The sequence below is a fragment of the Canis lupus genome, chromosome 2, assembly GCF_003254725.2.
Source record: "Canis lupus dingo isolate Sandy chromosome 2, ASM325472v2, whole genome shotgun sequence".
NCBI classification, from domain to species: Eukaryota; Metazoa; Chordata; class Mammalia; order Carnivora; family Canidae; genus Canis; species Canis lupus.
The window spans coordinates 1,635,203-1,652,330 of record NC_064244.1 but is presented as its reverse complement, the minus strand read 5'-3'; the positions used below and the strand labels follow the sequence as shown (position 1 = coordinate 1,652,330).

General features: G+C 39.5%; 1 protein-coding gene across 10 annotated transcripts in view; it reads left to right on the top strand.

Annotated features, from left to right (window-relative positions):
- The window catches only part of CCNY (cyclin Y), a 335,524-nt gene that overhangs the window by 187,431 nt on the left and 130,965 nt on the right, over positions 1-17,128 (top strand). Inside the window, exon 1 of one of the 10 annotated variants that reach the window (XM_049099404.1) lies at positions 550-571. The exons of the other annotated variants lie outside the window; for them this stretch is intronic. The gene's annotated coding sequence lies outside the window, so the exon portion shown is untranslated. Of the gene's footprint in view, positions 1-549; positions 572-17,128 lie in introns of those variants that run through there. 10 annotated transcript variants of the gene reach the window in all.

The following is a 17,128-nucleotide window of genomic DNA, read 5'->3' as shown; positions in this document are numbered from 1 at the left end:
TTGGGGTAAATAAAATCCCCAGTAGTGCAATTGCTGGGTCGTATGGTAGCTCTATTTTTAACTTCTTGAGGAACCTCCACACTGTTTTCCAGAGTGGCTGTACCAGTTCACTGTGGGACCCAGGAAATTTAACAAAAATCCCCTACCCCTGGACAAGCAGAGCAGGACTGACTCCATTTTGTGCTGCACCTGCCTGTGCTGACCTGCTTATTGCTTAGGGCACTGCCCCACCCTAGTCAAGCCCAGGGCACACCCTAATTGGAAATCGGCTCAGTGATAGGCCAGTTCAAATGGATACTTTAGGGTAAAATGTAATTCAGTCGGCCCCCTGCGTGTGGACCGATATGACTGTGCAACTTTCTGCGTATCCCATTGGCCACTGGCCCCTATAAAGCTGCTACGCCTCTTGGACTCGGGGTCCAAGTCCCAAGTCTCTGCTCGGCTGTGTCGGGTATACTTGGACCCAAGCTTGAGCTCGTAAATAAACCCTCGTATGTTTGCATCGGTGTCGGCTCCTTGGTGGTTTCTCGGATTCGCAATTGGGCACAACATTCACATTCCCACCAACAGTGTAAGAGGGTTCCCCTTTCTCCACATCCTCTCCAACATTTGTTTCCTTTCTTGTTAATTTTAGCCATTCTCACTGGTGTGAAGTGGTATCTCATTGTGGATTTGATTTGTGTTTCCCTGATGCAAATGATGCGGAGCATTTTTTCATGTGTCTGTGGCCAGTTGTATGTCTTCTTTGGAGAAATGTCTGTTCATGTCTTCTGCCTGTCAGGTTTGGTCTGGTTGGTAGTGAAATGAAATAGAGCGGCCAGGCGAAGGTGGGTGGAGGCAAGCTGTGAATGGAGACACTCTCGGGGAGGTTCCGTGGCCCGCAGGGGTGAGACCGGGCAGGGGTGAGACCGGGGAGTCTCGGGCTGGGGAAGTGGCGCGAGGCCATAATACGGCAGGCTTTTATAGGAAAGGGTAGGGTGGTGTCAGTGTAGGGCGATAGCTGCTTATGTCCATATATATGTGGTAGCGGTTAGAGAAGGTACGGTTTTTGTTTCCTGCACAGGTCCTGTTTCTCCACGATGACGTGTCCTTGGGTGGTCCGCTGGTGTCGGGAAAGTCTGGACGCAAGGGCAGCGAGATGGAGGATCCGCCGCTGTTTTGTTGGTGCCTCCCGTTCGTTCCCTTGACCCCGCTGGCCCAACACTGCCCATTTCTTGACTGGATTCTTTGTTTCTTGGGTGTTGAGTTTGATAAGTTCTTTACTAGCCCTTTATCTCTCTACCTCTTGGACTTGAAAGCCTGTTTCCTTCCCCAGATTAGGGAAGGTCTCAGCTACAATTTGCTCAAATATACCTTCTTACCCCCCCCCCCCCTTTTTTTCTTCTCTCTGGGGGACCGAAATAATTCCAGTATTGTTTTATGGCATCACTGATTTCTCAAAGCCTCCCATCTTGGTCCATTAGTTGTTTTCCTCTCTTTTCCTCCCTTCCTTCCTTTCCATCAACTTGTCTTCTATGTCACTTACTCTCTCTTCTGCCTCATTAACGCTGGCTGTTAGCATCTAATTTAGACTGCATCTCATTTAGAGCATTTTTAATTTCAGCCTGATTAGATTTCATTTCTGCACTAGGATTCTCTAGTGTCTTTTATGCTTTTTTTTGAGTCCAGATAGTTACTTTATAATTGTTATCTTGAATTCCAGCTCTGACATCTTACTTATATCCATATCAGTTAAATTTGTGGCAGAGGGTATTATCTCTGGTTCTTTCTTTTGTTGTGAATTTCTCCTCCTAGTCATTTTGCCCAGACAGGGATGGATGAACAAGTGAACAAAATAAAAAATATCAACCCTGACTCAAGCGAAATACACACTAGACAAATCTGAAGAGGTCAGAAACCTAAAAAAGAAAAAAAGAGGGGTGGGAAGAGAATATAATTGTCCAGGTGGACAAAACAGGGTAATCCACTTGGTCCTGAGTGTATTTTGGTCTGTGTATTAGAAGACCCTGAATCTCAAAATTGTAAAGAAAGCAAAACTTAATATATATATATATACAAAAATAAAATTGAATACAATGAAAGGAAGCCAAAAATGAAGAATATATCTATAAAATGTAAATGTAAAAAATGAAAGTTAAAAAGAGACTTAAAGAGCTGATAAAATAGTTGAAAAAAAAAAAGGAAAATTTTAACTGAAATATAAGTGAATCATGAGAAGGAAACCTCGAGTTTTTTATACTGTTTTCCCCTAACCCTGTGCTCCCCCGCCTTCCACCTGGTTTCTGGGTGGGGCCTGCTGCCCTGGATCTCAGGTGTCTGTGTCTAGGTGGCAGTGGACCGCCCCTTGCCTGGGGCTTGACACAGTAGGAGCTGTTCCTGGTCTTTCTCTTTGGCTTTCTGCACCTCTTGAGAGGATGAGATGTGGTCTTGGGATCTGCAGCCTTGGAATTGCAGGATGCAGATCCTCACTTTGTGGGGCCACACCCTGTGGACTCCTGCAGTGCACCAGCACCATCCTCCCTGAGGGAAGGAGGGGGGTCGCTAGTTTCTGTCCTTTGAGGGGACCCCCGAGGAGAGCGATCCTCCTGTCGCCCGAGCACCCGGTACCCGTGATGTCCCTCTTGGGAAAGGGTGGGGAGGCAGATAGCTGCTGCTTTTGTGCCCTTTGCAAGGCTCCTGGCTCAAAGAGCTGGTGCCAAATTCTGCAGTGCTTCAGTTTATGGTGAATGGAGCTGAGAACCCCCTTCCCCAGCTTGCAGACTGCATGGAGTTCCCTGCCCCAATGCTTGGGAGCTGTGCGGGCTCAGGCACCCCCGTTCTCTTAGCCTGGAGATCCTGAGACCATACTGTCCTACTTAAGGTTTCTGCCCCCTTCACCCCGGAGCACCTTTCAGACAGAGACAGCTCTCAGTGGAGCAGATTTCTATAGGTTCTGATTTTGTGCTGCAAGACTGTTTCCCCCATCCCCCCAGCTGTTTATCTTCCCATATATCCCCTCCCTTTCACTTCTCCTCACTCCTACCTTGTCAAAAGTGGTCGCTTTTCTATTTATATAGTTCCAGCCATTCTTTTCTTACATCTCAGGTTGAATTCATAGGTGTTCAGAATGATTTGATAGTTATCTAGCTGAAATCCAGTGGACCAGATGAACCCTTGATTGTTGGCTGTAGTTTGGCAGAAGCATCATAATGTTATCCAAAGGATCTATTGAGAAGAGATAACAGAGGCAGTGTGATCCAGAACATAAATGTAGAGACAGACAGACGTGCTGAGTGCCAGCCCTACCACTTACCAGTGGTAACCTCTAGCAAGTTAGATATCCTCTCTAACCCTCAGCTTCTTCATTTTAAAGTGAGTATGATAATAGACTAGAAGCCTTGTGATAAGGATTAACTGAGATAATGCATGTAAAACCTTTGGTGTTATGCCTGGTACATAATAAGTGTTTCTATGTTTGTAAAATGTATTTATTGGTACACATACCTACTCTATATAAATATACAAATTTATATATATATATATATGTGTGTGTGTGTGTGTGTATATATACATATAAATTTATTGTGACCCACAGAGACACATACATAAATAAATAATATAGATCACAAGGAAGTTGGAACTAGCTTCTAAGATTTGCCAACAATCTGGTATAATGTCAGCTGGAACCTATCACAGGTCTTGGTAAGATAGGCTGAAATCAAGTCTCAAATTCTATCCCTTATTGGGATTTAGGGAAAAGCAAACCAAGTGCTAACAGTTGCCAACTGTTGAGAGGAACTTTGCACCACATGCTGTGTCCTGGACCATAGCCCCCACCAGACCTGGCAGCGGTTCTTGCTAGGAGCCACTTAGCCAAGACATCTAAATTTACCTTCCTTTTGGTAAAATACCTGTTATTACCCAGTGATGAAGGTAGGGGAAAGTTTATTGGCACATAAATTGGACTACTACTCTTGATTGATTCATTTTGTCCAATTATATGTTATTCTTTTATTCGTTAAATAGCTATTATGTACTTACTGTAAAGCAAGCATTGGGGTAAAATGTTGAACAAAAACATGTTGTCACTGTTCTGCTGTTTATAATCAGGTGGGATAGAAGGGCATCAGTAAGATAAAACTACCATGATGAATGCTGGGTGCATTCCTTGAGAGCCTAGAACAAAGAGAACCTGACATCACCTGGGGCTCAGGGAAGATTTTGCTGAAGACCTGATGGCTGAGCTGAGATCTGAAGGATGGGTTATAGTATGGTGGTGTGGTGTGTATTGAGTAGAGGGGAAAGCATGTGAATTGTCATCTAGGCACTGCTGGAAACCACTCTGGGTAGAACAAAAGAGTGAGAGAGAGAGAGTGATGTACGGTGAGTCCTGAAGAGGCAGGCAGATTATGCAAGGTCTTGTAGGCTATATTAATGCTTTTGGAATTTATAGTAAGAGAAATGAGAAGCCATTGAAGGTGTTCAAGCAAGAGAGGGAGGGAGAGATGGATGGAGGGCTGAAGAGAGATGCATACAAGACAGATAGACATAGTCAGAATTGGCTGGCGGCTATGGAGAATAGATTAGAAAGATCTAATATGTATGTATTATGTATTATGTATTATGTATGTATGTATTATGTATGTATTGTATGAATATGTAAAGATGTATAGGTGAGAGATAATGGCAATGAAGAGAGAATTTTGTTTGAGAATTAGGTGGTAACATTGACAGTATGTGCCAGATGTGGGGTGAGAGAACTGTATTCTGAATTGCAACTGCATTGTAGCTCCATGGACTTGAGCAAACAGTGGAGAGTTCAAGTTGGGAGTACAAGGATGTATTGAGTATGAATTACTACCTTTGAGACCTCCAAATGGACGTGTGCAGTATGCAATTAGACCAATGGTCTTGAGCTTAGAGGAGAGGTCTAGGACCAAGGCATGATTCTGAGCTATCTTGGACAAGTGAGCCTCCGGAAGGAGAGGGTCTAGGGGCTGAGTCAGGAAGTGGCCTTCAGGGATGGGCCTTAATGGCTGAGAAAAGGAGGAGGCTGAGTCTGAGGGAGCCTGAAAAGGAGTGGCTAGGTAGGCTGGAAGAAAACCTGGGGAGAGGATTGGAATGGTGAGCACACACAAACCTGTGCAATTAGCCACGGGTTAGCAACAGCCACCGGGAGACCTGTTGGCAGCAAGATGAGAGCTAGAGTGGAGTGGGTTGAGGAGTGAGGAGAAGGGAAGAAAATGGAGACATCATGTCTAGCGACTTTGTCAAGAGATTTGGTTGGTAGCTATAGGTGGGGTTGGGGTAGAGATATTGATAGGAAAGTTTCTTCTCCTCCCTTTAAACAGGAGACTTGAACATGTTTAAATATGGATGAGGAGATTAAATGTCAATGCAGGAAAGAGAAGGGTAATTTATACTGTTAAGGTTTCTAAGAATAGAAGAAGGGCTAGAAACTGGTATAAGGAAGGGATTAGGTTCAACTGGGCTATTATAATAACCAATGCAATCTTGGTGTATTGGTGACTTTTTTTTAATTTTTAATTTTTTAAAATTTATTTATGATAGTTACAGAGAGAGAGAGGCAGAGACACAGGCAGAGGGAGAAGCAGGCTTCATGCACCGGGAGCCCGACGTGGGATTTGATCCCGGGTCTCCAGGATCGCGCCCTGGGCCAAAGGCAGGCGCCAAACCGCTGCGCCACCCAGGGATCCCTTGGTGACTTTTTATAGATAAATTCTGATCCAGTTTTTCGATTTGATAGTGTTTCAGGACACATTTCCATTTCCTTGAGGGCAGAGGCTCCTATCTCCCTCAGTACTTAAGGACCCTATAGTAACTCAAAACTAGTATTTACATGATTGATAATGTGCCAAGAGAGTTACGTGGTATTTTTTTTACCCCTTCAGGTAAGAGAGAATTTTATAAAAATTAATGTAGTGGTGATTTCATTACCAAAAAGTTAAGTAACTGTATCATGTATCTTTAGATTTATATGGAATGACTTGGGTATTTTAGAAATTTATACAGCAAAACAAAATAACCCATAAGTGAATATTTTCTTTCAGGAAGTACTTTATATTATCTTCCAACTAGCATCTAAGAATGTTCCAGTACTAAATGTGCTTAAATTAAAGTAATTTTTATATGGATACAGAACTCAACTTTATATTAATAAGAAAGAATGAAAGGAAATAATGTAAAATGTTGACAAAATGAAGGGATTTTGGATTTTTATTTTTCCTACATTTTCTAACATTCTGCAATGAACATATGATACTTTTAAAATGAAGAAAATAGGCAATAAAAGCCAGCTTAAAAATTTTGTATATTATTCCACACACTGTTGTAATTATTTAAAAGGAAAATAAAAGTACTGGATTAAAGTTTACCAAAATATTTACAGGATTTTTTTCTAAGTTGTACTATGAATGATGGTGGTGTTGCTCTAGATTTTTGCTTTCCGTTTTTTGCTCAATATTTATTTTTATAATGGATAATATGTTTGATAAAAGTGAAAATATAGAAAAACACATTTCAGAGAGATGAACATCTTCTAAGAATCTTTCAGTGATAAACCTATGTATTTTAATGTGCCGGGTGGTGAAGATGTCATGATTGTCAATATAATTTTTAAGATTTCTTAAATACTCTGGTTGTGTATGTTTGGTTTATAATAGAACTTTAGAAAAATCTAAACAAATTTTTGAAATCCTGTATCATGGCATGTTAGGAGGTATTCAATGTCTTGTGTGGGTGTGTTCTAGATTCCAGAGAAGGAATTTTTAGATACTCTGGCTGTGTGTTTAGTTTCTTTTCTGAGTCTGGCCAATAATGATTTCTGAAAGGAATTATTTTGTGTGGTAGAACATGTGTCTTATTCTTAAGACATACTGAATTATGTTTTATCTTCTCCATGGTTTATCTTCTGTTTTCTTGTAAAATGCCAATTTTGGAGCCAAGTTAAAGGGTTCTTTGTCTTAGCAAAGCATGATTTCATTTCATAGTGATAGTTTGGTGCCAGTGACTTAGGCAGTAAGTTATAGAAGACAAACTGCTTCCTCCACACATAATGGTTTCCTTGAAGAGAGTGTGAGAGTGAAACAGTAGACAGACATAAATATAAAGGGAGTTTCATTCCCAGAGTACAGTTATATTGATGAAACCCCTTGCTGTGGATCTTAAGAATTTGGATCCTTATTGTTGAATGATGGTGAAAACGTCACATTTTTCATTTTCTAGCACTTGATTTACTTGACACCAGTTTCCTTATTTTAAAAATCACTAAGCATGAACTAGTGACATGTAATACTGAAAATCATTCACTGAAAATAGCCTATCCATATGTACCGTGAGTAAAATGTCAGGTGTTTTGGAGCATTAATGGAATTAATTTTGTAGTCATTGTATATGTAGCTTTCTGACCATGGTAATGTGTCTGCCAGAGCATATTAACCATTCAGATGTGTCTGGAGGCATAATGGTGTCCATCATTTACATTTAAAAAATTATCATCTGATGAACTTTAGTTTTTAAAAAGATAGTGTAAGTCTGCATTTTTGTTCAAATATTAGTGCATAAGAGATTGCATGTTTCTGAAATTGAATTTTACTACAGAATGATAACGTATTTTATTGATTCTTTTGTTGTTTGTGAATGGTAATTAATGCAGATGGGAAAAACCAGGTTCATGACATGTGAAAAGAATTGACCACATATTAACAAAATCCTTTTAAAAACTAAGTCTTTATTGTAGCTGTTTCTCAATTTCCATATTTACTTTGACAATTTAGTTTTCACATGGAATTAGTTTTTCAGGATCCTGTTTACTGAGTAAGCTTTAGGGAATTTTGTACCTACCCCAGGGCAGCAAAGTACTTGCTAGGCCCTTACTCAGGGCAAAGCACAAGTACTTTGTTTTTAATCTAAACATTTGAGGAGCATCCACACTGTTTAATTGTAGTAATTTTTCCCTGTTTTGTTTGTTTTGATGGCATTTTTTTCATGCATACACGAAAAGTGTATTTCTAGTCCCCTTCCTAACAGAATCACACCACCAAGTGCTAATGATCTTACCAGCCTGGGTAGTGAGGGGTATGTGTATATCATATCTGTTGGCCTGTCTGCATCTTAAACTGACCTGTACTGTTCATAAACTCTTTGAGAGCAAGTTTGGGACTCAGTGGCATGTCTTCAGAGCCAGTCTATTGTCCTGCACATAGTAAGCACTCTGTAAATGCTAGGTGAAGCAAAATGCAACCATTAAATGCAATCCAGTTCTGGCTCCCCCCATGAGTTTTCATCCAGGACTGAAGTGAAAAAAATAACATAAACGAAGTGAGATTGGCAAGAAGTGTAGTATAATGGGAGTTGAAGGTAGAAGCTGTTAACTGTGTTTTGTTTTTCTTTCTAATCTTAGGGTTGATGCCACAACTGGTTAATAGTTTGCAGTAAAAATCAGCCTGGGTATTTTGAAACACAGAACTTGAAATGACAAAAGAGATGAAATCTCCAGCTCTAGTTTCTCTTCTAAAGTTATTTAAATTCACTAAACAAGTGTTGCTTGGGAGGGAAGAGGCTCATGTTCTTCGTTTTCATTTTTACTGAGAGACACCATATCTTGCGTCTTCGGTTCTTCGAGTACCTCCCCTCCTGAGCTCAGAGATTACTAAAGTAGTTTCAGGGCTGAAACACATCTAGACCTCTCTCCCTTTTTTTCAGTCAAAATCATGATAGTTAATTTGTTAAAATTAAATAGTTAATTTTAGTTAACTAGTTAAAATATTCATTTTAATGAACATGTGTGACTGTCTTGGAGGGGAGTATAATTTACCACAAGGGCCTTTGGAGTAGTAGAGTTGAGGATTGGTTAAATGTACTAAGGAATTACCACCTCCTCTCCCAACTACTGCATTCCTGGATCTTGACTTTTCTTAGTCACAAAGAACAAGGGTCTTGGACAGTTGCCCTTTTTCACCATACCCTAGAGGCAGCACTGCATGGAAGTGCCTTTAAGCTTTTCTAACGTGTTGAGTTCACCTATGATGTAGATCTGCAGGAGATTAAAATGATTAATAAGTTGTGGGTCAAGTGACGGAGGTTTGAATATTTGGTCTGCCAGTTTCTAGCTTTGAGACACTGGGGCAATTATTTAAATCTCTCCATGCCTCAGTATCTTCATCTGTAAAATAGTATTATCTCACTGTGCTATCTGAAGATTAAATATGCACATAAAAACAATTAGCTCAGTGCCAAGTATGTAAGAAGTGCTCAATGAATGCTATACAACTTGTTCATTACTCTTACACTGAGTATGTTATATTCTAGCTGTTTCAGATACGTAGCTCAGCAGCTCTCAAAATCTGGTCTTTGGCCCTTTCAAGGGGGATAGTTCATGAGGTCAGAAATGATTTCAAAATAATATCAATAAATATTTGCATTTTTCACTGTATTGACGTTGTGCTAATAGTACGCGGCACTGGTGGGTAAAACTGTTGGCTCATTAACAAGCATTAAAGCAGTGGCAGCACCTATGTGATTATTGTTGCAAACTAAACTAGTTTTTTTTTTTTCCCCCATGGAACACCATTTTTAGTTGAAAGAACAGTTGACTAAAGTTATTCAGGTGGATATTTTCCTGAAAATAAATAAAATGACTTGGTCCCTTCAAGGAAAACATCTGCAGTACTTGTTGCCAGTAATAAGGTTCATGTTTTCATGCAAAAATTAGAATTTTGGAAAACTTGTATCTGTTACCTGAGGTTTAACAGTTTTCTGTTACTTAAAGACATTTCTGATGAGATGGAGTTAGTAATAATGTGGGTCCCTCCCTCCCTCCCTCCCTTCCTTCCTCCCTTCCTTCCTTCCGACTTCATTTAATTTTGGAGTGTGTGAATGGAGTGGGGCAGAGGCAGAGGGAGAGAATTCTCAAGGAGATGCCACACTAAGCATGGAGACTGACTGGTTTGATCTCACAACCCCGAGATCCTGTCCTGAGCCCAAACTAAGAGTCGGACACTTAACCAGCTGAGCCACCCAGGTGCCCATGATGTGATTTTTTAGGAAAAAAAAAAAAAAAAAGAATAATGAAATATGTCAGCAGTTACAAGATCTATACAACTGAGGGAATAAATATTTTTCAAATGGCCGATGAAATGTTAGAGAATCTTGCTTGAATAAAATATTCATTCAAAGTACAAGATAGACCAATGGATTTTCATATAACAGAATTCAAAAGATTCATTGACATGGTTGCAGATTCCATATTTGCTGCTAACCTTTTAGGAAACTTTTATTTGGCAGGGTATCAAAGAAGAATGTAATATCTGAAAAGGCTATTAAAATACTCCTCCCTTTTCCAACCTCATATATGTATGAGGCCAGATTTTCTATATATACTTCAAACAAAGCAACATACTGCTACAGATTGAATGGTGAAGTGAATAGGGAAAACTGCCCTCTCTTAAGCCAGACATGAAAGAGATTTGCAAAAATGTAAAATAACATCACTCTTATCAACTTTTGCTTTGAGAAATATAGCTATTTTTTTGTGGAAATAGTTTTAAAGCTTTTTTTTTTTTGTAGAAAGTTTTAAAACTTTTATTTCTTATTTAAAATGAATAAAATGTATTAAAATTTCTCAATTTTAATTTCCAGTATGATAAATATCAAGAGAAGTAATTCACATAAACCACAGCTATTTGAGGTCTTCAATAATTTTTAAGAGTTATAAAGAGATCTTAAGACCAAAGAGCTTAAAAATAATTGATGTAGGGTCCTTCTTGGCTGTTTGACATTAGGCAAATTATTTAAACTCTTAACTTCCATTTGCAGATCTTTAAAATAGGAAGAAAATGGGGTTGCTATGAGTGTGGAGATAATCTCTTTTAAGGCATCTAGCTCAGTTCCTAGTATTTAGTAACTTCAATAAATTGATAGCTCCATCTGCTGTTACTTTTACTGGGGTCATTTCAACCATGTTGTAATAAGCTCTCTTTATGTGTCTGTGTATTAGAGATAAATATGCAGACTCATTCTGTTATTGCTGGGACAGGTGTTTAAAAAATGCCTGCTAAACAAGCGAAGCGGAAAATTCTTAGTATCTTTGAAATAATCCTTGATTATTCAGGAGCTAGCTTTAATTATTTGACTTACAGCTTAATAGTTATGGGCTTCATCAGTAGCAGTTTTAGCATAAAATTAAAGAACAGGTTTGTAACAGATAAGACTTTGTATGCTCCCTTGTCTTGTTCCTGGCTGTCACACATGAACTCTATGACTTTAGTGAAGTCCATGCCTCTCAGTCTGATCATTTAAAAAAAAAAAAAGTGGTGAGATGCTGAAATCTTACCATAGAATTTCAAGTTCAAGTCGTAGTGGATTTCATAGTAGTTTTTTTTTCCTTAAAGGCAAAGGTGAAGGGAAGGAGGGGGGAAAAGAAAGAGGGAGATATGGATGATTTTGTGACTGAAAAAATGAAGCCATCACATAGATAAGTTAGGAGATAACCATTTGGACTACACAGGAGTTTTGCACTTTTAAGAATAGGTTGGTGCATAATAGCAACTTCAATGCAGAGTATTAACGCTCAAGAGAGAAGCAGTTAAGTGAAAATTAGAGTTTAAAGAGTAACTGTTGTTTAACGGCCTGTCAGAAGTGAAGGGTAATGATTGATATTTTAACCCAGTTTAAGAAGAAAAAAGATTCCTTTGTTCATACCTCTATCACTGGCATAACAATATAAAGGAGCATAATTTTATGCAGTAGATGCATTTCCAAAAAAGTTATGTATGTAGAAGTTTTAAAAAATTTAGTATTTAAATGAATCTTTGATTATTTGGATAAACCTTTCTGATGAATGTGTTTATATACCAAGCCAGTTAATTGCAGAGAAGTAGGATTATATAATTTGTTATAGCTTTTTTCCTGTCCTGTCTTTGATCTTGTAAGTAAGATTGCTCACATTTAGGAGTTCTCTCCCTCTGGCCCCCTTCTGTAAGCATGCAAGGAGAGAGAGAAACAGTTCTCGAGGTTGTAGTTTCAACCCGTCATTTATCTAACCTTTGAATTCTCCCTAATTGAGCTGACAGATGCTTTAGAAACGAGTTCTGTATTTAAAAATAGGCTAAGCTGCATGGAGCCTGCTTCTCTCTCTGCCTGTGTCTCTGCCTCTCTCTCTCTCTGTGTCTCTCATGAATAAATAAATAAAATCTTTAAAAAAAATTGACTAAGCTGTCATTCTTTAGAGTTTTGACATGTGTTCTTATCGCAAAATCTGATGAAGCCATGTTCCTTTTGTTGGGGAAGGAGAAGCATTCGAAGCATGTAGTCCATACTCAGACTTAGGAGCTCCGCAGGCTGGTTAGCCCCTTGGCTCTACCATGCACAGAGTGTTGGTCCTTATGTTGAGTTAATTAGCTTCACATTATGATCCTCTGTTTCCACGTCTGTAAAGTGGAGAAAGTACTATCTACACCGTGGGGTTGCTGGCATCTGGGTGTGTATGGTATTTAACACAGAGTCTGGGAAAAATCATGGTGCATTTTCTTCTGTTGAGGATTGACACATCACATGCTGTGGATAGAATGTCAGTGTGGCGAAACTTCTTGGTAGATCAGTGATTTAAATACTCGAGTCATATGGCATCATTTGAGTGATTGATACTGCTTGTCTGACAGTAGGGGAGAAGGATTAGATTTAAGTCAGAAGAGCTGGGTTGGAATTCGGCCTCCATTGCTTGCTGAGGTTTACTGTGGTTGGATATTTTTGTTTTGCTCAGCCTTGGTGTACTTATCATGAGTGAGAATACCAATAGCTACCTCAGAAGACTGTTGGAGTGACGAAATGAGAAAGAACCTAAGAGTGCTTGTTGTATAATAGCCCTAATAAAGAGGAATTCTCTAAATTTTGTAAATAAATCATTGACATTTCTGACAGCTTACCTTTGACTGAAACTTGGAATTTTAGGCAGTCCTTCCTGTAATTTTCATATCACTAAAGAATAACTGAACAGACTATCTTGCACAATGGGCATAAGAAGATGATACATATTTTTGTTTTTTATAATGTATATTTTTAAAGCTTTTACTTATTTATTTTAGAAAGAGAATGCATATGTACACATAACCAGGGGGAAGGTCAGAGGAAAAGGGAGAGAAGCAGACTCCCTGCGGAGTGCAGAGCCCAACATGGAACCCCACAACCTTGAGATCATGACTTGAGCCAAAATCAGCTGAGTCACCCAGGGGCCCCTAGTTTTATGATGTTTTAAGTACTTCCTTACCTTCCTTCCTTCCTTACTGATCATGAGATGATCAGTCATCTCATGAAGATAATCTGTTCCTTCCAGTGGAAGCTTTAGATCACAAAATGAAAATTTCTTTAATATGGAAACAAAAACAAATTCATATTTTGGGTTTTATAAATTTAATTATCCTTAAGTTTAGAAATTGAAATGTTTTCTCAAAGGAACTTTTCAGTTCTTCCTGTTGGTTAAGAAAGATCCAATGACAGAGCATGAAAGACAAAACAAATATTTTAATTACATAGTATAAGAAAGGACAAGAACCCCAATACAATATTCCTGGTATCTCAATATTCTGGTTTCTTCTTCACCATGTAGAAGTTTAGAACTGGAAGGTAACCCTAAGAGAACATCTAGTTTAATCCTCTTATTTCACAACTGAGAAAACTGGCACGCAGAAGGGGTCACAGCTAGTTAGTGGCAGAACGGAGAGATGTGACCTCAGCCTCTGGAGTCTCACTTGAGTGTGTTCTGTTTAGGTGGAGGATATTCTGGCAGCTCATTGTGTTCATTTGCTTATCATTTTTATCAGTGGCTTTTTTTTGGTCCTAAAGTACCTGAAATGTGGTAAAACATTATTAAATCTTTTTAGTGGTACTAATGTGCTAGTACCATGAATACCTTGGTCTTAGCACCTGGATGAAGGTTCACTTTGGCACAGAGACATGAAGATAGCTTCTCTTTAAGATAATGTTAACTAAAATGCAACCTCCCATCATACTCCTCCCCTTTCTGTTGTAAGACCTTTTGAATGAAATAAAATATTATTCTCTTTACTTTTTTCTCAGCTCTTAAATTTATTTTTTTGCCTCTGTATTTTTTATGTCATTAATAAAAAGTTTTTTGGTTTCTTTTTAACCTTTACTACCATAAGGAAATCTCATATCAATGTAATTATCTGACAGGTTTTTCGGAAATAGTAAAACATATCTGTTGTCAAAGAAGAGAAGTGAAAAAAAAAAAAAAGAGAAGTGAAGAATAATGTTCTCTGTCCCAAAGTAGAATGATTAAGCGAATATGTTAACTGTTAGGAATAAAAAGAAACACAGATTTTCTAGTGTATGATATACATACTCTCTGAGCTCTGCTGTCTTCAGAAATAGTAGTTTTTGAAAGTGATGCCTTTTACTGTACAAATTTGACTGGTATTGGCAGTATTTCCTTGACAGTAAATTTTAGCTCTGCAAAGTGTCATCAATCATATTCACACTCTTGTAAGTGACAGAGGAAAGGGAGAAGGCTGCTTGTGAATTTTTTTTGAGCTGGAGAATAAACTTGTGTTAATTCATTCTCTTCAGAGTATTTTAAGTGACATGAAGCATGAAGGAAGGTGCAGCCCAAGTTGATAATGTGAGTCTGACGTGAGCTCTCACTATGAGTTTGGGGTTTTTCCCCACAAAGGCCAGTCTAGAAAAGGTTGGCCCAGTGCCATGTGTTACTATGTTGTTTCCCTCTGTCTGAATAGGGGATTTGGGCATAACAGGTTCAAGGAAAAAGCAATGGCTGTGTAATTTTTCTACCCTCATGAATTAGTTATGACTCCCACGGCCCTTGTTGAAGGCCCAGCTGGGCAGACTATTGAGTAGTGTGTCCACAATGTGGCAGGAGACTGGCTGTTGCCTGGAGAGTTTTATCCTGTCTTCTTATTGGTGTAATTAAAATTACTCATGTGAGTGTTCAATTTTAGGGACTTGCACTATTCGGCAAATGGTTTTTTAAAAAGTCATCAAAGACAAATTGATTTATTTTCAACTTTAATTTCCTATATTTATATTTTGTCCTGATGTCACCCTTTGTCAAATATTTTTTTTTCTCAAGTTGAAGAGCGAGAATCCCCTTTCTGCTTATGAAGTATTACATTCTAATCCCAGGGATGCTTTGAATTAAACCAATACATAGCTGTCTTTGAGTAATTCTTTTTTTTTTTAAGATTTTATTTATTTATTCATGAGAGACAGAGGGAGAGAGGGAGAGGGAGAGACACAGGCAGAGGGAGAAGCAGGCTCCATGCAGGGAGACCGACATGACATGGGACTTGATCCCGGGTCTCCAGGATCACGGCCTGGACGCAAGGTGGCGCTAAACTGCTGAGCCACCCAGGGATCCCTGTCTTTGAGTAATTCTTCCTGGTTCCATCTTTATATCACAGTTCTGAGAATGTTCTTTTTATCCAAACCTAGCAAATTTACTGCTCTCAACTATGGCTCCAAACTTGGGGGTAGATAGTTAACTGTTATCTCATTTATTCCCCCCCCCCCTTTTCTTCACTGTGTGCCCCTTACTCTTCCATTTTTGCCTTTTAATGTGTTATCTTCTGTGTTCTCCCCACCTAAATATCAAATTTAGAAGATAAATGAGCAAAATTCTGTACCTGAAGTGCCACAGGGTGGTGGGCTGGTAAAGGAGAGATGAGGGAGAGGAGGTGAAGGGGGAAACCCAGATCCCCTGCTTCACAATCAATTTTCATGTCAGTTTTCATGTCTCAGGGATGGAGAGGGCACTGTTGAAGGCATGGCAATGGAGAATGATGGTTGGAAACAAATATTACAAGAGTAGGAGTCAGAAGTGTCATGACCCCATCCCTGCCAGGGCACTCAGCAGTTGCAGGACGCTTAGATACAATGCTTATCTCCCTGATAATTTGTTTCCTCATTTGTAAAATAATGAGAATAACTATCCACTCTGCCTATTCACAGGCTTATTGTGAAGATGAAATAAGATAGAATGTGTGCACAAAGGCGTCTTATAAAGGGTTAAGCCCAGTGTACAGAATAAGCCTGTCATACCCTCGGGAAGCAGTGTAGCCTAGTGGGTCTCAGACTGGGCTGTATTGTAGGCCATATGGCCCGCGTGCGTGGAGGACTGGTTCTGCCTGAGGGTAAGTGATGGTAAAGATGAGTTTTATACTAAAGAAATCACATACACATTGTATTTATAGAATGCAACATTTGTCTTTAAAGATAATAGGACATGGTCAAGCTGCGTTACATCTCTGTGCCCTTCCCAAGTTATTGTTTACTTACTATTGTTCAATTAAAGTATTTCAGTATCAGAACTGTTGGCAAAAGCTTTTGTATTTAGGAGTATGTGGACTTGTACTCAGATGCCCTTCCCAACCTCCCTGGGCCTCATCTTCCTCATCTACACTATGGGTATCAAATAGTGGCTTTGGGTGAGGACTGAGTGAGATAGTATCTGGCACACAGTGGTCATGAAGATGTTTAAATTCCTTTCCCTATTACTATGGTTATGATGAGGATATATAGTTCTCTTGGAGCTCTGAAGCAGAAAGTTCATTTTAGGTGGAGGTGGTCAGCAGAAGTTTAAAAAAAGTGAGGGAGACATATATACTCTGGATGGTGGGCCTCTCGTCTTTTCAGGTAGACAGAGAAATGCAGAGATGGGAACTAGAGAGGGGCAGCCCAGCAACCCAGCTGGAGAGTGGGCATGTAGGATTGGGGAGGGCAGCAGTGGGACAGAAGCCTGACATGTTTTGTGTAGGGTCAAGAGGACGGCCTTGAATGTGGGGTCAGGAGTTTGGACACTGTCTTTTGGAGAAGACAGGGCTCTTGAAAGGTATGTCTGGTGGTGGGATACAGTGCTTGCAAAGTAACTGTTTCCAAGATAAGGTAATTCTCAACGCGTCTCCCTGTTCTTCAACATGTATCTAAGAAGGTTGTCTTGAGGGCATAGCATCTGAAGAGACTGGTATTCTCCTTGCCTCCCTTTTGTCAGAACCCAGCTCAGGCATCACTCAGCTCTTGCTTCTGACTCTCAGTTCATGGTGGCCTTGTCAGTGCTGGGGGTTCCACTGCTGCCTTCTGTCATTTTGCCTCCCAGCCT